We start from the raw sequence: 24,486 nt of genomic DNA on the forward strand, positions 1-24,486 counted from the left end.
GAGGTGAGGAAGCAGTTTAAGATGGTGAAGCTTATCCCAAAGGCAATTAAGATGAAGTGTTGGAGTCGTGGTTTACTTGAAGACTTAGACTACTAGTTGTTTTTTCTTTGACTTTTGGCGTGACAATATTTTGTAATCCTATTGTGGAACACAAATGAATTAACTATGCTATTAACTCTGCTTATGTGTATATTAAAATGTTTTGGTCATCTATCCTGTTTGAGTTGCATTTTACATTTTTTTTTTTTTACAGTCATGAATTTTGGGGTGTGACAAATTTTTTTCTTCTTGGGCTCTGCAGAAGGCAAGTTCAGCCCCATTCCACCATTGTGACTGATCTTGAAATTGTAATATAAAGCAATTTGTATATCTGGCCTTATAGTGAACATAGATAGCAATGTGGTATGCTATATTGATCTGGCCTTGCCTTTTACTAAAATTATCAGAGTTCTTGTAGCTCAGCTTAGCACTGCTTGCACCAACAGGTAATGCAACAGAAGGGATTGCTTAACAGCTTTGCTCAATATAGCACACATCCCCTAGTCCATGAAATTCTGTCATTTTCATTTGTTTCAAAGTAATAAATTGATCATCACCAGTAATCATTACACGAGCAAGCCCCTCCTTTGAAATGATGAAACCTGTTAGAATCCCTCAACACTATTTCTCTCCCTGTTACTATTGATATGTACTTCATAGCAGTGTGGCAATCTCCACAGACGCGAAGATTCTTAAATACTCTGATGGGTTTCAATTTCGATGTACTTCTAAGACCAAATGCCACAGCAATTTTCTCGCTGTGTTGGAACAAATATTGTTCCTTTTGTTCCTCCTCCACATCGTGAAGAACAAAGTTTGTATTAGGGATGTAACCCAACTCCTTTATCTTGAGAGACAGCTGATCTAGTTCTTCATATATTTCTCGTGCTTGCGGATGAGAAGTATCCCCTACATGGAAGTTGTACACCCTATTTTCTGTCTCTATCCAGCTACAGCCTGCTTCCTTTACCAAATTTCTCTCTTTCATGTTTTTTCTGATTCTTACCACTTCATCCCATTGACCTGATGAAGCATATAAGTTTGATAGTAAAATGTATACTGCTGGATCATTAGGTTCCTGCTTAATAATCATCTTGGCAGCATGTTTCCCAACCTCTGTATTACCGTGAACTTGACAAGCTCCAAGCAATGTACGCCAAACCAAAGCATCAGCCATGAAAGGCATCGAGTTAATGAACTGAATGACTTCTTCTAGGAAGCCTGATTGGCCTAATAAATCAACCATACATGCATAATGTTCCATTCTCGGGCTTATCCTGTGTTCTTTGTACATTGCATTGAAGTGCTTCCATCCCTCATTGATCATACCCACATGGCTACAAGCTGATAAAACAGCAATGTAGGTGACCTCATTTGGCTTTATGCCTGTCTTAAGCATTTCTTGGAACATCTTCAAAGCCCTTGTTGCAAATCCATGTTTTGCTAAACCCATGACAATAGATGTCCATGACATTACAGTATGATCTTCTATTTCAGAGAAAACTTGCAAAGCTGCTTCAATGTTTCCGCAATTAGAAAACATAGAGATCAAAGAATTAGATATACATTGGTTTGACTTGAACCCTGCTTTTATTAACCGAGCATGGATTTGCTCACCCTTACCAACGGCACCTATGCTTGCAGCTCCACTCAAGAGACTAGCGAATGTGAAAGCATCAACCTCAATTCTTGTATCCTCAATTTCATTGAAGAGTTCAAAGGCTTCAATGGAATCCAAATTCTTGGCATACCCATCAACAATTGTGTTGCAAGAAACCAAATTCTTCGCAAATAGAATATCAAAAGCTTTCCAGGCATCTTCCATCCTACCAGATCGAGCATACATGCTAATAAGAGAATTTCCCACACAATTTACTGATGCAAGACCATGTTTCACTGCGTTGGTGTAAATCTGTTCACCAACTGCTGGATCAAAAAGATTTCCACATGCCTTTAGAAGGATGGAAAATGTAAAATGATTAGGAACAACTTGACCATCGATCATTCTGCAATAGAGTTCAATGGCTTCCTTATCATGCCCTCCACTTTGCACATACCCTATGATAGTTGCAGTCCAAGACATAACATAATGATCAGGCATCCGATCGAAAACCTTCCTCAAATTAACCATGGATCCATCTATTGCACACTTTACATACATGTCCACCAAACTACAGCCAACACAAACATCCAAGGTCAACCTAGACTTGACAACCAGAGAATGCAATTGTTGCCCAAGTGACAACAATTCCAACTCCGCATAGGCATTAATAGTACTACTAAAAGTAAACCGATCAGGTATAAAGCCACTAACTTCCATATCAATGAACAACTCAATAGCATCCTTGGGCTGACCTAGCTGAGAATTTCTAGTAATCATCAGAGTCCAAGAAAAGACATTTCTTTCACGCATTATGTCCAACACTTTCTTTGCAGAACCCAAATCACCACAACTCTTCACAAACATATCAATCAATGCACACCCAATACACACATCAGACTCAAAATAGCCCGTCTTTATCACAAACCCAAAAATTATCCTCCCAATCCAAGCATTCTTGGAGTTCGAACACGCCTACATCACGGCAACGAGGCAAAATTGATTTGGGTACTCTCCAAATTCAAGCATATCAAAGAAGGTAGATATAGACTGCGATTGCATACCATTATGAGCGAAGCAAGAGATCATCGCACTCCAAGAAACCATGTCTCTATGCTCACCCATACCGTTAAAGATAGAATTAGCAGTTACCCAATCACCTGATTTGGAATACAAGGTGTGTGAGTGATTTTTCGATCACATTGCCCAACTCAGTATTCAGCTGCAGAGAACTAGCAGAATAGATGACACCTAGCTAACCTGCAATAGAAAGAGAAGATTCCGGCGGTGGTTCGTCCACCCGGGGGCACTCCGACGATCAAGTCAGTATATCTCTCAAAGATAATCAATAGTGCTAAACTCACTATTCAGAATATAAATTGCGTACCTTAGACCCATAGGGGTGCCTCTCTTTTATAGCAAACTCAATTCTAGTCCCAATAGAAGCCTAGCTTCAATGGACTCTTGCTCAGTGCTTATCCTGGACTCTCCAAGAGATAAAGATAAACTCCCTAAGAGCTTTATCCTTATCCATGCCAGAGTCCTTCCTTATTCTAGGACTCTTGTCCTTTATCCGCTTATCTCGGATTCTGATATCTTCGGAGATAACCTCAGCCTTGCCGAGATAACCTCGGCGTCATGACCTGAACATGTGGCACCTCGGCTGACACATTGGCGTCACCTTGGCCACGTGTTAGTACTCAGAAAATATATCCCCACAACTGCCCCCTAGGTTTTATTACCTCGGCATTCTGGGGTGATGGAACCTATATCGGTACTTTTAGTCAGTACATCGGCGTAAGCCGAGATCATCATAGGCTGATATGTCTTCTTAAAGATCAGGAATCCCAAGGGCTTCTTTACGCATATGAGCAGTTGTCCATAACAACTCAACCGTTTAAGCCACGCGTCTTTTTCTTACTGGATCGTACCTGATACACATCTGTAAATTGAATCATTTTCACATGCGCCATCTGGCGCATACGTTTTTCTAGGCTCATCAATTCCGTGTTGCCGCCATTTTAGGTTTTTAACAAAACTTTTCCCCCTTTCGTCTTTTCACTTTATATCGTCTCTATTCAAACTCTTTCTCTCTCTTGCCTTCTCTAATCCTCCACTGTTCCAAGCTCTGAAGCTCTGCTGCCACCGCTGTTTCACCTCTTCCAGCGAGGCTCTTTTTCCTCTACCGCTGTTTTTCTGACTTCGGCGATCTCAACATCGGTTTTTTCCCTCTGCTAAGCCATCGTTCCTTCTGGTTTTAGTTCTTGTTATGCTCCAAGAAATTTTTACTTTATCATTAGTCGCCATTGTTGTTTTACTCAAACATTTGATTCACGAATCATGCATCTGAATGTGTTTATTTCATGATTTTGCCCTTTGCCCATGTCTTGAATACTCGCACTGCTCACAATTTTTCTGTAATTTTTGCAATTGTTCTTGACCTTGTACCCTTTTCACACACTCTGTCACAGTGTTCTTGGTAGTTCACCCTTGTTCTTGATTCTGAAACACGTTCTTGTTTTTTATTTTCTGTGTCTTTTCTAGATTTCTGCCTCCAATCTTGCTCCCATAGAGTTAGGTTTTGGGATTTGTCTATAGAACCCACAAGTTTTTAGGAAAAACTGAAACTATTTCCACAACTTCTTACCCAGCACATGCTTTAGGTTTTTGCCGAGGTCCCAATAACCCTTTTAAAACACCTTTATTCTGATATCCAGTTCCTCCTAGCTAGGCCGATATCATGGGTATGTAGAAGCATAGGGTAGACACCCCGACAAAATTAGAATACTTTAGGCGAGAGTTTTCCATCCCTGCCGACGTCCATCTGAGGTTGGCTGGTGATGACGACTCCATAATGCCCACCACTGATTCTATCTCCTTCCCTGTCGTAGCCTTTATTAAGTGCAGACTCCGGCTTCCACTCAACACCCTTTTTCGTGAAATACTTCATTACTATAAGTTGAACCCTATGCAACTTGCCATCAACTCATACCGAGTTATTAATAGTATCATAGCCTTAGCCAAACAAGAAAACGCTAGGATCACCTTAGCCGATATCCAATATTGCTACACCATGTGTGGCCTCAAAAAAGACATGGCTACGTTTACTACCTTAAGCCGAGGTCTACAGCATATAAAATCGTTCCCAGACTCCAACAAGGGAGCTGGAGACGATTACTTGATTACCTCGGGGAACTGGGAGTTTGCTTCAGACGAGGACCTCCATCTCTATCCTCTTCCTCGAACAATCTTTGTAGAGGGCAATGGTAAGAGCCCTGCGTCCATACTTGTTTGTTTTTTCAAAATTTTTCAAAGTTTTTAATATTTTATCTGCTTCTAACGTCAGTTTTGTTTGCAGTTCTTCCTCAACCACCAAAGGGTTTCCGTCAGTCTTTCTTTCCCAGGAAAGACTTGAGGAAACTTCTGAATTTGCCAGTCCACAAGCGGAAGGCCCCTCTGCTTCTCAACTTCATCCCCACGTATAAGTCAGCTCTTCCTGACGTCCCAAAGAAGAAAAAGAAAAGCCTTTCTCCACCTTCTGCCACAACTCCACAAGTTGCATCCACATCTCGGACAGACCAAGGATCAACCTCTGATCTAGCTGAGCAGCCCTTAACCTCGGCTCCATACCTGATCCCGATATCCCAACGACAACGTCAGCGACGAACCATTTTTGCTACTGAAATGGGCCGCCAGAAAGCTGTTGCAAAATATCTCTTGGCCAGCATCCCCTCTGATGTTGACGCTCAGCCTACGCAAACCCAGCCTCCACCAAAACAGAAAAGAATCAAAAAGGCTCAACCAAAGGCAAAGGTGACTCAGGCTGATACTGAGGATACTTTGCCTATTTCTAAAGTGGTTGAAAGCAATAAGTCTCAATCCGCTGCTGGGAAGAGGCGTTCTGAGGCCCAACCATCCGAGTCCCCAAGATCAAAGAAGCCGAGGTCATCCTCTGCAACCACCTCGGGGTCCAAAAAACATGATGCCCCCTGGCCCTCTAGAATCATTCTGGAAGATAAGCCAGTTATGGCCAACGATAGCGCCGATGACATCAACGTCGCCGCAGCCCTTAGTACTGCTCTGTTTCTCCCCGGCAATCTCGACCGAAACGCCGAGTTGAGCGAGTACAAAAACTACGCTCTGATGCTTCAACGCTCCGTTCAAGTAAGTGTCTTTATCTGGAAACTTTTTTCTTTCTTTCTGTTCATTCCATACTTGTAATTTTTTCTAACAACTTCTATTCGTTTTACTATCAGGCCATCCAGTATGCCTATTCGTTCTATGTACAATCTTTTGAGAACCGGGAGAAGCTGACCGAGAAGAAAAGGGAGGTCTCTACTCTTCAAAAGACTAATAAGAACTTGCAGTCAAAGATGAAGACCCTGGAAGATCAGGCTGAGGATGCTATCAAAGCTCAACATGACGTCGAAGAGAAAGCAGGTGCTGCTGAGGCGATAAACAAAGTCCTTCAAGCCCAGCTGAAAGAGGCCGAGGACAAGATGGCCAAGGCCCAAAGGGAGCTTCAAGATGCCCTGGCCACCAAAGAGGCCGAGGTCAAGGCCGCCGACGAGAAGGGCTACAACGAAGGGGTGGCCGATGTCACGGTGGATTATGAAAAGCAAGTGAAGTAGGCATGCAACAAGGGTTTCACCCTTGGTTGGATGTCTCTTCTAAAAAGCTTGAAGTCCCTGCCGACTCGCCCCATCGGAACGCCGACGCCATTCCTCTTCCATTCCCTCCAACTCCAACTCAATCCGATGACGACTCTGAATCTGAGGAGGAGGTTTTGGTGAGGAAGTCAACAGATGTTGCTGGGGCCAAGTCTCCTCCTCAAAATGAGCAAGTTCTGGACTTCACTCAAGATGAGGAGGATGAGGAAGTCCCCAAGGATGCCACTCCAGAGAAGGTGTCATCAGACGTGCCTCCTGCCAACAAGAGCATAGATGAAACCCTTCAAGAAATTGATGCTGAACTTGTGGCCGAGAAGGTTGCCGAGATGTCTTCTTAGCAGTCCTCCGAGGTCCAAACCCAGCCTGCTGCTGACGACTCTTGATTTCATGTTTTTCTCTTTCTTTTGTGCTTTGTACTTTTTTTTTTGGAACAATTGTAGGCTTTGGCCGATATGTCAACTTTTTAATATAACTGTCTTTTCTGAATGCTTGTATGTGTGCCTTCTCTGTATTACTCTTGTATGATTCCATACTTAGAATAATTTTGTCTTCAAAAATGCTCTTTAGCCTTGTGCAACCTTCTCGGGGTGAAACACCTCGGTAATACAAACTGATGATTTATCTCGGCAAGTACCCAAGTGCCTTTCTAAATATAACCTTGGTTTCACAAAATTTCAACAAGTGTTTTACCTTAGTCTAATTTCAACTTGTAAACTTTTCATAAGTTTCAACAAGTGTTAAACATTATCTCGGTTTAACTTCAACTTGTAAACTTTTTAAGTTTCAACAAGTGTTAAACATCATTTCGGTTTAACTTCAACTTGTAAACTTTTCTCAAGTTTCAACAAGTGTTATACATCATTTCGGTTTAACTTCAACTTGTAAACTTTTCTTAAGTTTCAACAAGTGTTAAACATTATTTCGGTTTAACTTCAACTTGTAAACTTTTTAAGTTTCACAAGTGTTAAACATTATCTTGGTTTAACTTCAACTTGTAAACTTTTTAATTTTCAACAAGTGTTAAACATCATTTCGGTTTAACTTCAACTTGTAAACTTTTCTAAACTTGTAAACTTTTCTCAAGTTTCAACAAGTGTTAAACATCATCTCGGTTTAACTTCAACTTGTAAACTTTTTAAGTTTCAACAAGTGTTAAACATTATCTTGGTTTAACTTCAACTTGTAAACTTTTTAAGTTTCAACAAGTGTTAAACATCATTTCTTCTCTCTGCCCACTAATGTGAACCTAAGTTCTACTTGGGGTCTCATTATGCACGTATTTCGAAACAATGTTATGTATCTTCATCAGTCACAAATATAGAAGAATTCTGCTAAAATTTTATTCATGACGTCAGCAAATAATAGGGAAAATCTAATGGTAGAAAAACTTCAAATTACAAGTATTCCAGGGTCTTGGCAACTCTTTGCCCTCACTATCTTCAAGCCGATATGCTCCGTTGCCCAATATCGAAGAGATTCTGTAGGGTCCTTCCCAGTTTGGGCCAAGCTTGCCCTCCCTAGGATCTTTCTTGTTGCCGACGACTTTTCTCAAGTCTAGGTCGCCGACTTGGAACTCCCTTGGGTTGACTCTTTTATTATAAGCTCTGGCAAGCTGCTACTGGTAGGCTGCGAGCTGAATTGCAGCTTTCTCTCTTCTTTCTTCTAGTAGATCTAGATCTCGAACTAAGAGTACATCATTAGTCCCATTTTCTATTCCCTGGGTTCTGATCCCATGGATGCCGACTTCAAACGGAATGACAGTTTCTGTGCCATAGGTCATGGCAAAGGGGGATTCCCCCGTTGATCTTCTCGACGTAGTCCGATATGCCCAGAGCACATTTGGTAGTTCATCCACCCACTTTCCTTTTGCCGCTTGCAGCCTCTTTTTTATCCCATCTAGGATAACTTTGTTGGATGCTTCTGCTTGTCCATTGCTTTGAGGAAAGCTTGGGGTTGAAAAGTAGTTCTTGATGTTGAACTTTGCAGAGAAGTTCTTGATTGGCTTGCTGTCAAATTGTGTTCTATTGTCAGCAACTATTGTTCTCAGAATCCCAAATCTGGTGATGATGTTCCTCCATAAGAAGTTCTTCATGTCTATATCTCGGATCTTAGCTAGGGGCTCAACTTCTATCCACTTGGTGAAGTAATCTGTTGCTATTAGCAGGTACTTCCTTTGTCCAGTTGTTTGGGCCAGTTGCCCAACGAGATTCATGCCCCATTAGGCAAACGGCCAAGGACTGGATACTGGGTTTAGGTCTGCTGCAGGTTGGTGTATCAATGGTGCAAACCTTTGGCATTTTTCACATTTCTTCACATAGGCTTCTGCATCTTTCTATATGTAGGGCCACCAATACCCCTAGGTAATGGCCCTGTGGGCAAGTGATCTGCCCTTACTGTGGCTTCCATAGATTCCTTCGTGTATTTTGTATAAAAAATCTTCAACTTGTGATGGGTGTACACACCTTAAAAGGGGTCTAGTGAAAGATCTTCTGTAGAGATGTCCTTCTGCTGTTAGATTGAATCTTGTCGATTTCAATCTGATCTTGTGTGCCTCCTTGTGGTCATCTGGCAGCTTTCCTTCTTTCAGAAATGCAACAATTGCATCCATCCAGCTTGGTCCCATGTCCACACACATTGCTTCATGCTCTGTGGTCAGTGGTTCGATGCTCGGGTCTGATAAGTATTCGACCATTATCGTCCTTACTTTTCCAGGTTGTATTGCACTAGCCAGATTGGCTAGTGCATCGGCATGACTGTTATCATCTCGGCTAACTTGATGTAGTCGACAATTATGAAACAAAGCTACTAACCTGTTGACTTCCTTTGCGTAGGTTGACATCCTTTCATCTCGGGTTGCAAACTCGTCCGTTGTCTGGTTGACTATGAGTTGGGAGTCACAGAAGACTATCACTTCATCTGCTTCTGCTGCAACCACCAACTTTAGTCCTGCAATCAATGCTTCATATTCTGCTTCATTGTTTAAGGCCTTGAACCCTAATCGAATGGACTGTTCCAATACTTCTCCATCTGGAGATACCAGTACTACTCCTGCCCCCGCTCCTTGCTGGTTTGAGCTCCCATCGACAAACAGTCGAAAGAAGTCGCCGATGTAAATGCTGCAGGGTCTGAGTTTTTCCTTTCTCCTTTGTTCTGCTGCATTTGGCTGGGTTTCTCCTTGCTTGTTTGGACATTGTTCACCTCGGCTCAACGGAGCCCGATGTGCGATAGATTCTGGTGTGAACTCAGCTACGAAGTCGGCCAAAACTTGGCCTTTGATTGCTGTTCTGGGTCTGTACTCCAAGTCATATTGTCCCAAGGCCACTGCCCATCTGGCTATTCTTCCTGTCAAGTCTCCTTGTTGTAGCAAAGACTTCAAGGGGTGTTCTGTTAGCACCACAATTTTATGGGCCTGGAAGTAATGGTTCAGTTTCTTTGAAGCCATTACTAAAGCCAGTGCCAATTTCTCTAAGGATAGATACCTTGTTTCTGTATCGGCTAGGATTTTCCTTACATAGTAAACAACCCTTTGCTCCCCTTTTTCTTCTCGGATTACCACTGCGCTTACTGCGTGTTCTGAGACTACTACGTACAAAAACAACTTCTCCCCAGGTTCTGGATTTGAAAGAACTAGAGCTGTGGTCAAATACTTTTTCAAGTCGGTGAGGGCGGCCTCGCATTCTTCTGTCCATAAAAATCTGTAGCCTTTTTCACTAAGTTGAAGAAAGGTTTCCACTTGTCTGAGCTTCTGCTAATGAACCTATTTAGGGCTGCGGCCCTTCCAGTCAACATTTGTACCTGTTTTGCCGATGTTGGGCTCTTTAATTCCAAGATGGCCTTAATCTGATCTGGGCTGGCCTCAATGCCTCTTCTAGTCACCAGGCATCCTAAAAACTTACCAGATCCTACTCCAAATGCACACTTTGCTGCATTGAGTCGGAGCCGATATGTTTTAAGGATGTCAAAGACTGCTTTCAGGTCGGTCTTTAGGTTCTTTGGGCTTCACGACCATGTCATCAATGTAAACTTCCACCGTTCTGCCAATCAGGTGTTTGAACATCTTGGTTACCAACCTTTGGTAAGTTGCTCCTGCATTTTTCAACCCGAAAGGCATCACTCTGTAGCAGTACAGCCCTTTGGGAGTGATAAACGTAGTCTTCTCTTCATCTGGGGGGTACATGGCTATCTGATGGTACCCTCTGTATGCATCCAAGAAGCTTATCCTTCCATGCCCCGAAGTGGCGTCTACCAGCTGGTCAATCTTGGGTAGTGGAAAGCTGTCTTTGGGACAGGCTTTGTTCAGGTTAGTAAAGTCTACGCAGACCCTTCATTTACCATTTTTTTCTTTACCACCACCATGTTTGATAGCCATGTTGGGTAATCTACCTCTCGAATGGCCCTGGCCTCGAGAAGTCTGTCTACTTCCTCCTCCACTGCTTCGACGTGCATCAACGTCGGTCTTCTTGCTCGTTGTATTACCGGTTTTGCCAACCTATCAACATTCAGTTTATGGCAAGTGACCTCGGGGTCAATGCCAGGCATCTCGTGAGGCGTCCAACCAAACACCTCAATATTTGCTCTCAAGAAAGCTTCTATCTCTCTTTCTTCCTCTTCAGCTAGGCTCGAGCCGAGAAGAAAGAAACGTTCTTCATCCCCATCTTGGACGAGGATTTTCTTCAGTGTTTCTTCACTCTTTTCAGCCGGCTCCTTACCGACATCCTCTAGGACCTCCACGTCCTCGTCTTCGATCTCTGCCTTCTCTGGTTTTCGAATGCTGGAGGTGGATTTCATTGCTGCCATGGAGCAATTCTTTGCCTGCAGCTAATCTCCTCTGACCTCCTCAATCCCATACTCTCTTGGGAACCGCAATAGTTGATGCAAAGTTGAGGGAACAACCCTCATTGCATACAACCTTGGTCTTCCCAAAATGATGTTGTAAAGGGAGGGTATGTCAATTACGGTGAACTCTGTTGTTATCTTCCTGGTGCCTACTTGCACCTCCAAGCTGGTTATTCCTAGTGGCCATGTTGGCGTTCCATCGAACCCGACCATTGGGCTATTAGACTACTCCATGTCGTCTGGGTGAAGGCCAAGCTTCTTGTAACATCAGACATACATGATGTCACAAGAGCTGCCTTGGTCAATCAGGATGTGCTTTACTTGGCATTCCCCAACCTGGAGGGATACTACCAAGGCATCATTATGCGGATGTTGTACCATCTCAAGGTCGGCTTCAGAAAAGGACACTACCGGTCCTTGGTACTTCTCTGCCCGATGTCTCTTCTCCCTGACTTGGTAAACATGCTGCAGATGTTTTACCTTCTGGGTCTCCCCCCGAATCTCGTTTTCGTTGACCTTCGAGTGAATTACATTAATTACCCGAGGTCCTCCTGCTTGTGGTTGCTGTGCTGGGGGAGGTGTATAGCGACCCCGGTCTTCTCCCATTTGATTATTGTATCCGGACTTAGGTTCTGTAGATTCTGTCATAGTATTGTTGTTGTTATTGTTCCTTATTTGCTCATTTGGACTTATAGGATGCGCTGGGTAGGTTTGTTTCTGGTTGGTTGGGTTTAGAAACCAAGTGTTGCTGTCCAGAATTTTGGGTCTTCGCTCGAGCGAGGAGTTTGTCGCTCGAGCGAGATGTTATTTTTGGTTATTCGCTTGAGCCGGGGTTTGGTAGCTCGAGCGAGAGGTTGCGTCTGACTTGGACCTGTAGCTGTGCATTTTTGGCTCGAGCGAGCTTTTCTTCGCTCGAGCGAGTTAGTTCGTTCTTCGCTCGAGCAATAGTTCCTTCGCTCGAGCGTGAGTCTGGTTACAGACCTGAGGGTTTGAGTTCTTCGCTCGATCGAGTTTTCTTTCGCTCGAGCGAGCTTTTGGGTTGTTGGCTCGAGCAAGGTTTTCTTGGCTCGAGCGTATCTTTTCTGTGTCTGGTCGCTCGAGCGACCAAGTCTTCGCTCGAGCGAGCCTGTCAGGTTTAAATAGGCAGCAGCGTGTTTCAGATCTGTTTTTCATACACTTTCATATTCCAAAACCCTAGTTACGAGTTTTCTCTCCCTATACACACCTTCTCTCTTAGATTTGATCCACTTAGGGTGTGTTTCTACCATAGATCCTTCATTAAAAAGATAGAGTGAGTTGAGGGCTTCCATCTAATCTGAACATTTGGCGATTTGGAGCACTTTGGTATTTGGGTATTCATCTTTGTCTTCTCCATTTGGGTTGTTCTCTTCGAGGTAGGGATTTCCTACTCCATTTTATAGGTTTTGTTCTAAGCCTTGGTCTTTTGATATGTTGGGGATACTTTGGTAAATTTTGGAAAAAACCCTAGTTGTATTATTAAATTAATCTGTATAATTAATTCATGGAACTGGGAAAAGATGGTTAAATTCATGGAATTGGGGAATTCATTGATTAAATGGCGTAGTTGGATAATTTGAATCATTTATCTATTGAATTGTTGACAATAGTTATTTTCAGTTTAGAAATAACTGTTTTGGGCTATCGGTGGAGGATAGTCGTGATTGTTGTAGACATTGCATGTGAATTAGGAATAACTGAAACTAATCACAATTGGTTGAGTCATTAATTTTGACTATTGCATTGATACAGAAAATACATGTATTGATTGAGCATTGCATTTGCATACATTGTTTTGTGTGGGAGGAGATAGGGGATGTACTCCACGGTTTAGGGGAAGATAGGGGATGGACCTCTAAACCGGATTTTGTTTGGGAGGAGATAGGGGATGGACTCCATTAGCATCACTTTTATGTGTGCTTATCTATATTGAAGTGTTTTATTGATACAGCACTAAAATGTGTATCAATCTGGAAGTATGAAGTGTTTTGATTTGAGCTTGAGTCTCATATGTTTGTTGGATATTCGAAGGATGTGAACATGATATATGTAATTCACTGTTGTAAGTTTGGCCAGGTTCTGAGCCATGTTGATAAAATTGGAAAGTAAAACATGTGTTAGACAATAGGGTCATGAGACTGTAAAATGAAGTAATTGATTATCTTGGTTAACCATCTGTTGAATGCTATTGCTTTATTCATTGCTTATATGTGGTTTAGTATATTTCTACTGGGCTGTGGCTCACCCTATATGGGAACATCATTTTCAGGTTCAGGTGATAAAATACCTCCAAGGACTTAGCTTGGGAGGGTTTGGCTTCTGGATTATGAAGAAGACTATCTTAGTTAATTGTCTTTATTTATTAGTACATGTAAACATTCAAGCCTAGGGCTTTTCTTGTATTGAGTTAGAACTCATATTTTTGTATCCAAGTGTTGGCTTGGAAAGATGTAAGCCTGTAGGGCATTTAATTTGATGTTATCTGTAATGTTTTCGTTTAGTAATCCTCTGATGAATGAATTAATAAATTGTTTTCTTTGAATAATGCATGTCAATGAAATGTATATAATGGGTTTATTTTGAGGGCGTTACAACTTGGTATCAGAGCGTACCGGGTTTGAATACTTTGGGTACGTGGGAAGTGATTAGTATCACAATGGGTTCGTCTCGTTTGATAGAGACTTAGTGTAAAGTTATATGTTTATGTGATAGCATGTTTATGTGATTATATGGGTATGGAATGTAGTTTCTAGGATGTTGATTGGACCCTTGAGTTTCTAGTAGTCTTGTTGGAAAGGCACTTGATCACTGCTGCTTCCAACCGGAACTATAGTAATGCATTGGGACTATCATTATCCAGGAATGAAATTCGTAGGTGCTTATGTGATTATGTGCTTACGTGGAATGAATTATTGTTGTCCAATGCATTAGGACGCGAGTGTTTAGCTTCGGCACATTTATTAATGTGCTAATGTCTGTGTTTCCTTTATTAGGATGTCAGGACGAGGACGAGGACGAGGACGCGGTAGGCGTGGTAGGCTGGGTAGGCAGGAGGTGCCTGTGCCAGAGGAGATTCTGACAGTTCAGGAGGGAATTGGCCAGGCCAATGTGGCCGAGCCAGTAGGCCAGCAGGCTATGGGCGCTTTAGCCCGAGAGATAGCAGGGGCATTCAGGGAGTCAGTAGGTATCCTCAGAGCTGAGAATCAAGCTCAGGTTGTTGTTGCAGATACTGGACCTGCCTTTCTGAAGAGGGAGTTCTTCCGGTCTAATCCGGATGAATTTTTGGGTGATCCTAAAGAGCCGCTTAAGGCAGATAAATGGCTCGAACAGACAACGAAGACGTTTGAGATGCTTGGCATCGAAGACGAAGGGTTGAAAGTGACCTTGGCATCTTTCCAGTTGAAGGGGGATGCGGGTCAGTGGTGGAAGTTTACTAAGGGGCGTATAGGAGGTACGTGGGAGGCTTTTGTGAATGCTTTCCAGGAGAAGTTCTTATCTCCAGCAGTCAGGGAGAAGCTGCGAGACCAGTTTTGTCAGCTTAAGCAGGCGAGTTCTTCAGTGGCTGAGTTTGAGGCTGCATTTACTAGTTTGTCCAGGTTTGCACCTGAGTTGGTGGCGTCTGAGGAACGTCGTTGTATTGAGTTTGAGAAGAAGTTGAGGCGTGGCCTCAAGCTGAGAGTTGGGGGTACTATGATTCGAGATTATGGGCGTATGGTTGATGCTGCAGGCCATATGGAGATCATGATGCAGGAGGAGGAGGAAGGACAGAAGGGCTCCAAGAGGAGTCAGGATAGTCAGAGTGATGGCAGGAGACAGAAGGGTTTTAATTCTCAGCAGTCTCAGGGTAGCTTTTCTAGATCAACTTTTCCTGTGCCAAGTGCTAGTTCGGGGAAAGGCAGTCAGGGAGACATTACCTGCTTCAAGTGTGGCCAGCTGGGCCACAAGTCTCCAGTTTGTCCTCAAAGGGGAGGAGTTCAGAGAGCAGCATCATCTTCGGCTCGATCTCAGAGCCAGAGTCAGGGTAAAGGCCAGCCACTCTCGTGTTATCAGTGTGGTCAGCCAGGGCATATGAAGAGGTATTGCCCGCAGTTAGGTGGCACACCTGGTGCATCTGGTTTGAGGCCGATTCAGGGTCAGCAGCCAGCTCAATCAGGTCAGGCCTCGAGGGCCAATCAGGGGGCTTCATCGTCCCAGTCAGTGCAGCAATCTTATGCACCTAGGGTTGAGCAGGTTGATCAGAGGTCGTCTGGGCGCGTGTATGCTGTTACCGCGCAGGATCTTGTGCCGGCACCATCAGTTGTGAGAGGTACCTTTTTGTTTTGCAACTCGGTTGCTAATGTTTTGATTGATACGGTTGCATCTCATTCCTTTGTGTCTGCTACATTTGCATCTGTTTTGGAGTTGGAGTTAGCACAGTTAGCATCTCCTATATGTGTAGTGTCACCTCTTGGAGGTGAATTGATTTTGAAACAAGGTGTTAGGGGTTGTGATATTGAGGTTGATTATCATAGAATCCCATTTTCCTTTGTAGTTATGCCTATGAAGGGTTTCGATGTTATTTTGGGTATGGACTGGTTATCGTCATACCGGGCAGTTATTGATTGCTACCGCCAGAGGGTCACTTGTTGTACTGTGAGCGAAGAGTATTTTCATTTTCTGGGGGACCGGGTTGGTAATGTGTTGCCACCGGGGTATGTTCCGCGAGGACGGAGTGAGCTTAGTGGTCTACTTGCTAACCTTTCGATTAGTGAGGATGATGAAACACAGATTGTGTTGCCAAGGGTGGTTTGTGAGTACTTAGACGTTTTTCCCGAGGATCTTGTTGGTTTGCCACCGCATCGGGAGATTGAGTTCTCTATAGACCTAGTGCCCGGCACGGCGCCGATTTCCATGGCACCTTATCGTTTTGCCCCAGCTGAGTTAGTTGAGTTGAAGATCCAACTCCAGGAGTTGCTAGATAAGGGTTTTATACGTCCTAGTGTTTCGCCGTGGGGAGCACCGGCCCTCTTTGTTAAAAAGAAAGGTGATGCTTTGAGACTTTGTATAGATTATCGGAAATTGAATCGGGCTACGGTTAAGAATAAGTATCCTATGCCTCGTATAGATGATCTGTTCGATCAGTTGAAGGGTTCCCGTTGTTTCTCGAAGATAGACTTGAGATCGGGTTATCATCAGTTAAGAGTCAGGGAGGAGGATATTTCGAAGACGGCATTCCGTACGCGGTATGGCCATTATGAGTTTCTGGTGATGCCATTTGGGCTCACCAATGCACCGGCAGTCTTTATGGACTTGATGAACCGGATCTTCCGAGAATTCTTGGATCGGTTTGTAGTCGTTTTTCTGGACGACATCCTTATCTATTCACCTTCTGAGGAGGAGCATGAGGCACACTTGAGGGTGGTGCTTGAGTTACATAGAGCACATAGGCTGTATGCCAAGTTTGGGAAGTGTGAGTTCTGGCTGAGGGAAGTCAAATTCTTAGGTCACGTGGTGTCTGGGGAAGGAGTGTCTGTTGATACATCCAAGGTAGAGGCAGTGCAGGATTGGGCACAGCCTAAGAGTGTGTTTGAGATTCGCAGTTTTCTGGGATTACCTGGTTATTACCGTCGGCTTGTGAAAGATTTCTCCAGATTAGCTTCGCCTTTGACTAGATTGACTCGGAAGGGAGTCAAATTTGTTTGGAGTGAGACTTGTGAAAATTCATTTCAGGAGTTGAAAGAACGACTGACCACCGCTCCAGTCTTGATTATTCCAGAGAGAGGGTTGGGTTATGCAGTCTATTGTGACGCCTCACGAGAGGGTCTGGGTTGTCTATTAATGCAAGAAGGGAAAGTAGTTGCCTATGGTTCACGTCAGTTGAAAATTCACGAGCAGAATTACCCTACGCATGATCTAGAGTTAGCAGCTGTGATATTTGCCTTGAAGATTTGGAGGCATTACCTTTATGGTGAGAAATTCGAGGTATTCTCGGATCATAAGAGTCTGAAATATTTGTTTACACAGAAAGACTTGAACTTGAGGCAGAGGAGGTGGATGGAGTTCATAGAGGATTATGACTTTGAGTTGCATTATCATCCGGGAAAGGCCAATGTGGTGGCCGATGCTCTTAGCAGAAAACCTGTTGGTGTCATAGCTAGTATAGCCATCCGAGAATGGGAGATGTTGGGAGCACTTGGTGAGTTTGATTTGTTACTGGGCGAATCTGTTGAGGCTGCGGCCTTGTTTTCTGTTGTTGCACAGCCTACACTTGTGACTCGAGTGTTAGAGGCTCAGAGGGGCGACCTTGAGGTAGAAGCTCTCCGTGAGAGGATTTCCGGTGGGAAGGGTGAGAAGGGTTTGACGGTGTATCCCGACCTGAGTGTGAGATACCGAGACCGTCTGTTTGTGCCTGAGTCTTGCCGAGAGGAAGTACTCCAAGAGTTTCATCATTCGCGCCTTGCGGTGCATCCGGGAGGTACTAAGATGTATTAGGATTTGGGTCGCCAGTTTTGGTGGCGGGGTATGAAGAGAGATGTGGCGGTTTTCGTATCGAAGTGCCTTACTTGCCAGCAAGTGAAGGCCGAACATCAGAGGCCAGCGGGTTTGTTGCAACCCTTGCCTATTGCCGAGTGGAAGTGGGAACACGTCACTATGGACTTCGTTGTGGGTCTTCCGAGGACTCAGCGGGGTAGTGATGCTATTTGGGTGGTTGTAGACCGGTTGACTAAGTCGGCACACTTTATTCCTATGCGTGTGAGAGATTCGGTGGATCATCTTACCGACTTGTACATTCGGGACATAGTGAGGTTACACGGGGTTCCAGTGACGATTGTCTCAGATAAAGATCCTCGTTTTACTGCCAGGTTGTGGCAGAGTTTGCAGAGTGCCTTGGGCACTAAGTTGACCTTTAGCACGGCTTATCATCCTCAGACTGACGGACAGTCCGAGCGTATTATTCAGATCCTTGAGGATATGCTTCGGGGTTGTGTTCTAGACTTTAGTGGGTCGTGGGAGAGGCACTTGCCGTTGGTGGAGTTTGCCTACAACAATAGTTTCCAGTCTAGTATCGGTATGGCACCGTTTGAGGCCTTGTATGGCCGACCGTGTAGATCTCCTGTTTGTTGGGCTGAGGTGGGTGATGCACCTTTGTTGGGTCCGGAGTTGGTGAGGGAAACGACGGAGAAAGTTGAGCTTATCCGTAAGAGGCTTGTTACAGCACAGAGTCGTCAGAAATCTTATGCCGACCGTAGGAGGAGACCTTTGGTGTTTGAGGTGGGTGATCATGTCTTTCTGAAGATATCACCTAGACGGGGTTTGATGAGATTTGGGAAGAGCGGGAAGTTGTCCCCTCGGTTCATTGGTCCGTTTGAGATCCTTGAGAGGATTGGCGAGGCTGCTTATCGTTTAGCTTTACCGCCGCAGCTGTCCGGAGTACATGACGTTTTTCATGTGAGTATGCTTCGGAAGTATGAGCCGGATCCATCACATGTGTTGGATTGGACCGATTTAGTGGTTGATGAGAATGTCTCATATGAGGAGAGACCGATTCGAGTCTTGGATAGGCGGGATCAAGTTTTGCGAGGCAAAACCATCCCTTTGGTCAAAGTTTTGTAGAAACATCACGGAGTAGAGGAAGCCACTTGGGAACGTGAATTAGAAGTCCGCGAGAAATATCCGGACATGTTGGTTGATTTGTAATCTTATGATTAGATTATGTTATATTGTTGAACTTAAGGGCTTTATATATGTCTTAAGTTATAAAACCTTGAGTTTGTGTTGGTAAATGGGTGTATCTTAAAACTTGCTTCATTATAGAAGTTTAGTGTAATATTGCATCTGTTGAGTACATTGTTGAATGGGTTGTTTATATCATGCGATTGAATATGATATGGGAATTGTTAACATTGAAAGGAATAATGCATAATAATGATACAGGTTGATATATAGGTTGTGTTATGTGAGATGCCTCTTGATAAAGAGATGAAATGACCAGTTTTGAGTCAAGATGTTTACTAATTTCGGGGACGAAATTCTTTGAAGGGGGGGAGGTTATAGCGACCCCGGTCTTCTCCCATTTGATTATTGTATCCGGACTTAGGTTCCGTAGATTCTGTCATAGTATTGTTGTTGTTGTTGTTCCTTATTTGCTCATTTGGACTTATAGGATGTGCTGGGTAGGTTTGTTTCTGGTTGGTTGGGTTTAGAAACCAAGTGTTGCTGTCCAGAATTTTGGGTCTTCGCTCGAGCGAGGAGTTTGTCGCTCGAGCGAGATGTTATTTTTGGTTATTCGCTTGAGCCGGGGTTTGGTAGCTCGAGCGAGAGGTTGCGTCTGACTTGGACCTGTAGCTGTGCATTCTTGGCTCGAGCAAGCTTTTCTTCGCTCGAGCGAGTTAGTTCGTTCTTCGCTCGAGCAATAGTTCCTTCGCTCGAGCGTGAGTCTGGTTACAGACCTGAGGGTTTGAGTTCTTCGCTCGATCGAGTTTTCTTTCGCTCGAGCGAGCTTTTGGGTTGTTGGCTCGAGCAAGGTTTTCTTGGCTCGAGCGTATCTTTTCTGTGTCTGGTCGCTCGAGCGACTAAGTCTTCGCTCGAGCGAGCCTGTCAGGTTTAAATAGGCAGCAGCGTGTTTCAGATCTTTTTTTCATACACTTTCATATTCCAAAACCCTAGTTACGAGTTTTCTCTCCCTATACACACCTTCTCTCTTAGATTTGATCCACTTAGGGTGTGTTTCTACCATAGATCCTTCATTAAAAAGATAGAGTGAGTCGAGGGCTTCCATCTAATCTGAACATTTGGCGATTTGGAGCACTTTGGTATTTGGGTATTCATCTTTGTCTTCTCCATTTGGGTTGTTCTCTTCGAGGTAGGGATTTCCTACTCCATTTTATAGGTTTTGTTCTAAGCCTTGGTCTTTTGATATGTTGGGGATACTTTGGTAAATTTTGGAAAAAACCCTAGTTGTATTATTAAATTAATTTGTATAATTAATTCATGGAACTGGGAAAAGATGGTTAAATTCATGGAATTGGGGAATTCATTGATTAAATGGCGTAGTTGGATAATTTGAATCATTTATCTATTGAATTGTTGACAATAGTTATTTTCAGTTTAGAAATAACTGTTTTGGGCTATCGGTGGAGGATAGTCGTGATTGTTGTAGACATTGCATGTGAATTAGGAATAACTGAAACTAATCACAATTGGTTGAGTCATTAATTTTGACTATTGCATTGATACAGAAAATACATGTATTGATTGAGCATTGCATTTGCATACATTGTTTTGTGTGGGAGGAGATAGGGGATGTACTCCACGGTTTAGGGGAAGATAGGGGATGGACCTCTAAACCGGATTTTGTTTGGGAGGAGATAGGGGATGGACTCCATTAGTATCACTTTTATGTGTGCTTATCTATATTGAAGTGTTTTATTGATACAGCACTAAAATGTGTATCAATCTGGAAGTATGAAATGTTTTGATTTGAGTTTGAGTCTCATATGTTTGTTGGATATTCGAAGGATGTGAACATGATATATGTAATTCACTGTTGTAAGTTTGGCCAGGTTCTGAGCCATGTTGATAAAATTGGAAAGTAAAACATGTGTTAGACAATAGTGTCATGAGACTGTAAAATGAAGTAATTGATTATCTTGGTTAACCATCTGTTGAATGCTATTGCTTTATTCATTGCTTATATGTGGTTTAGTATATTTCTACTGGGTTGTGGCTCACCCTATATGGGAACATCATTTTCAGGTTCAGGTGATAAAATACCTCCAAGGACTTAGCTTGGGAGGGTTTGGCTTCTGGATTATGAAGAAGACTATCTTAGTTAATTGTCTTTATTTATTAGTACATGTAAACATTCAAGCCTAGGGCTTTTCTTGTATTGAGTTAGAACTCATATTTTTGTATCCAAGTGTTGGCTTGGAAAGATGTAAGCCTGTAGGGCATTTAATTTGATGTTATCTGTAATGTTTTCGTTTAGTAATCCTCTGATGAATGAATCAATAAATTGTTTTCTTTGAATAATGTATGTCAATGAAATGTATATAATGGGTTTATTTTGACGGCGTTACAAGGTGGGGCTGTTGTCACCTGAGGCAATTGTGCATGTTCTTCTCTTGTTCTGGCCTCATCGACAAGGTCTCTCAGATGGCGTTGCCTCACCAGGTCTTCCGAGTGTGTTTTCAGGGCTCTACAGCCCTGAGTCATATGCCCGTTTTTATTGTGGTAAGCACAATGCTTACCAAGGTTTCTTCCCATGAATTCTCCTGGTGCCTTTGCTGGTGTTCTGAAATAGGGTTGATTTCGAATTTGATCCAGGACTTTGTGAATTGGGATTCGGAACACAGTTGTCACTGCCAGTGTTGCCCTTAGTTCTATCTCCTGTTTGCTAGATCCGTTGTTACCTCGGCCTCGCTTCGGCGAGCCGTTTCCCTTTTCTTGCTTTGCCTCCTTGGTCCCCGATGTATCTTCTTCGGCTCTGGCGTACTTCTCGATCCTCGCCATGAGCTCTTCCATGCTTTTTGGCAATGTCTTTGCCAAAGATTTTCGTAGTGGACAGTTGTCTTTAAGGCCGTTCTTAAAAGATACGACCGCCACCTCTTGATTACATTCTGGTATTCGGTTCAACACCTCATAGTACCTTTTCGCATAGGCCCTAAAGCCTTCTTCCTTACTGATCTTCAGAGCCATCAATGCGTCCACCCTTAATGGCTGCAGCTTGTTTGTCACGAACCTGGCCACAAACATCTCGGTCAGGCCTTCCCAGGTCTTCACACTTTCCTTTGGTAGTTTGTGAAACCAATCGGATGCAATCTCCCCGAAGGATGAGGGGAATACTTTGCTGAGCAACGGCTCGTTCCCACTATATAATGCCATTGAGTTCAAGTATAATCCAACGTGGAAGTTGGGGTCTGACTTACAGTTGTATATTTGGAACCTCGGCATACTGAATCTCTTCGGAGCCTCAAATTTGTCTAGCTCCACCGAGAATGGTGTTCTCGGCTTTTCAGGGGAAGTTACCTTGGCATCGGCATTCCGCTGCTTCCTCTTGAGGTAATCTCTCAAGTCTTCTTTGCTTCGTCTAGGAGTCGGCTATCTCTTGACTTCAGTCTTTTCGGCATACTACTCTCAGCTTCATGGTGGATCCTTTTCGATCTTTCTTCGTGAGTTGTGTCAAAGCAAAGCGCCTGCCCCTGAACATGCCGATGTTCTTTGGGGTCTGCCTCCTTGGCGCGATGCATCCTCCGCGATTCTTCTCTCCTTGACTCTCTTCATCCGACCTCCCTTGAAGGTCGGTAAGAGTGTTTTTTGCTCCTGGCGTGCTGGGGGATTTCTGGGATTGGTTTATGCCCTCCCTTCTGTGCATTGGCTGCTGGAATTGGCGTGTCTTGTAGCGGGAACGGCGGCTGCATGACAATGTTTTGCATCATAAAATTAATGACCGACTGCAGTTCTACCAATTTGTTCGCCATCTCTTTTACTTCTTCGTCCCTTCGAAGGCATCTATCCTTCCACACTTGGAGGTCATCCTCATTGTAGTACCCACTTCGATCTGGATTTTTTGGTACGTCGCCATCCTGGCCGACGTCTTTCTTGCTGTGATTCTGGTCACGAGTTTGTATGTTGCGGTTGTCTCCTTCGACATCAAGGTCGATAGGTCTGCCACTCCCAGCAGGAGTGTCGTCCCCAATCTTTTCCTTCTGTCCGTTACTGGCCATCTATTCTCCTTTCTTTTCCCACAGACGGCGCCAAATTGTGTGAGTGATTTTCCGATCACACTGCCCAACTCAGTATTTAGCTGGAGAGAACTAGCAAAATAGATGGCACCTAGCTGACCTGCAACAGAAAGAGAAGATTCTGGCGATGGTTCGTCCACTCGGGGGCACTCCGACAATCAAGTCAGTATATCTCTCAAAGATAATCAATAGTGCTAAACTCACTATTCAGAATATAAATTGTGTACCTTAGACCCATGGGGGTGCCTCTCTTTTATAGCAAACTCAATCCTAGTCCCAATAGAAGCCTAGCTTCAATGGACTCTTGCTTAGTGCTTATCCTGGACTCTCCAAGAGATAAAGATAAACTCCCTAAGAGCTTTATCCTTATCCATGCTAGAGTCCTTCCTTATTCTAGGACTCTTGTCCCTTATCCACTTATCACGGATTCCGATATCTTCGGAGATAACCTCGGCCTTGCCGAGATAACCTCGACGTCATGACCTGAACACGTGGCACCTCGGCTGACACATTGGCGTCACCTTGGCCATGTGTTAGTACTCAGAAAATATATCCCCACACAAGGTGATGAGTGAGTTGAGTAGGACCGAGTCAGGGTCGAGTAGTGAATGGGACAATTTGGAATGAACAAGCTTACCCAGATCAAATTGGCGCGTTCTGATGCAGGACTTGAGGAGGACAGAGTAGGTGACGAGGTCTGGGGAGAGTCCTTGTTGGGTCATGAGATCAAGGGTTGAGATTGCCTGGTAGAGGTGACCCTAATTGGCGAGACGGATCAGACGGTCCTTGAATGGTTCGAAATTGGGATGTTTCAGGGTTTGGGTGGATGGTGAGGAGGTGTTGTGGAGGGAAGGGTTTATGGTTAAGTTGGAAGGTGGAAGTAAATTGGGGGGAGGTGGTAGAGAGAGAACAAACATTGCTTTTTCTTCAACGATTTTCTACCTGAAATAGGATCCAAATTTGTTGACGAGAGGATTGGACAGTCGCGGTGCTGTGTTGATGAGTGTTGTGGGGGTGAAGGCGACAACCATTGTTTGTGTACGTCTATGCTCGAGTAAATTTGCTTATTTTGAAAATTTGGTTAAAAGTGAATTTTTTTTTTTGCTTTTTAATTTTTTTTGAATATCATCTCTTTATTTTTATATGTTTTTTCAAAAAATAGTTTAAAAAATTAAAAATTCAACTTTTAATCAATTTCTCAAAACAAGTCAAAATTACATATTTTTTTTATGAATTTATATAAATGATTTTATAAAAATACGTAATTTGAATATAAATTTACTGATTATGTAAATTTATTTGTGTTTGACTTATAAAATTTTGTGAGATAACTTATATCAATTCATAAAAATTTAGTTAATTTCGTAATAAAATTATATACGGTGTACAGAGAATTTTCTCTAATAAATGTATCATTATCTAACTGTGTTGTATTTGTGGTTGTATGTAACATTATTTTTAGTAGTTTTCATATTTTGACTATTATGTTATTTTAGTTCTTATAAATTTAATTGAGTCAATTTTGATGTTGAATTTATTATTTTATCTCAGTTTGGTTCAATTGATTACAATTTTTAATTTTTTTTTTTTTGATAAAAAA

General features: G+C 43.2%; 1 pseudogene; it reads right to left on the minus strand.

The window, feature by feature from the left end:
- Positions 1-281: 281 nt before the first annotated feature.
- LOC145819902 (pentatricopeptide repeat-containing protein At3g49170, chloroplastic pseudogene) lies at positions 282-23,803 on the minus strand (annotated as a pseudogene).
- Positions 23,804-24,486: the final 683 nt, after the last annotated feature.

Source organism: Camellia sinensis, chromosome 1, assembly GCF_055761805.1.
Source record: "Camellia sinensis isolate YWXY chromosome 1, ASM5576180v1, whole genome shotgun sequence".
Lineage (NCBI taxonomy): Eukaryota > Viridiplantae > Streptophyta > Magnoliopsida > Ericales > Theaceae > Camellia > Camellia sinensis.